Source organism: Octodon degus, unplaced genomic scaffold (assembly GCF_000260255.1).
Source record: "Octodon degus isolate 3935 unplaced genomic scaffold, OctDeg1.0 scaffold00042, whole genome shotgun sequence".
Taxonomy (NCBI): domain Eukaryota; kingdom Metazoa; phylum Chordata; class Mammalia; order Rodentia; family Octodontidae; genus Octodon; species Octodon degus.
This window is the reverse complement of record NW_004524618.1, coordinates 7,474,895-7,475,506: the sequence shown is the minus strand read 5'-3', so window position 1 is coordinate 7,475,506 and position 612 is coordinate 7,474,895.

Below are 612 nucleotides of genomic sequence, written 5' to 3'. Positions count from 1 at the left end.
CCAAATATCAAGAACTCAAGGAAATTCCTTCAAATTGGCAAAATATATCCCCAAAAGAAGTAAACAAACGAAGAAAAACACAGGGCCAGTGAGATAGCTCAGGGACTAAACTCCTGCTTTGGCAAGCGCAGAGACCAGGGTTCAATTCCCAGTCAGGTATGTCAAGCCGGCCCTGTCCTGGGTGTGCTGGGCTGGGAACAGAGCATGGGTGTGGTGGTGCATGTCTGTAGTCCCAGGGCTGGGGAGGCTGAAGATAAGAGGATCACTGTGAGTCTGATCTGCATAGTGAGTCCCTGTACAAAATATACAAATGAACAGATAAGTAAAGAAAAAGAACCAACTTTCTAATTTGTTAATTCTTTCACCTGTTTTCTTTGTCTCAGTTGATATAATTTCTGCTCTATCTTTATGATTTCTTCCCATCTTTGGGCTCTGGGTTTGGTTTGCTTTTCCTTTTCTAGATGTTGGAGGTGCAACATTGGGGTGTATATTTGTTCCCGTTCTGTTTTCCTAATGTGTGAGTTCACAGCTATAAATCTCCCTCTGAGGGCTGCTTTCATTGCATGACATTTCTTTGCCCCTTGTGACTGCAGGAACTTGGTGTACTTGTGC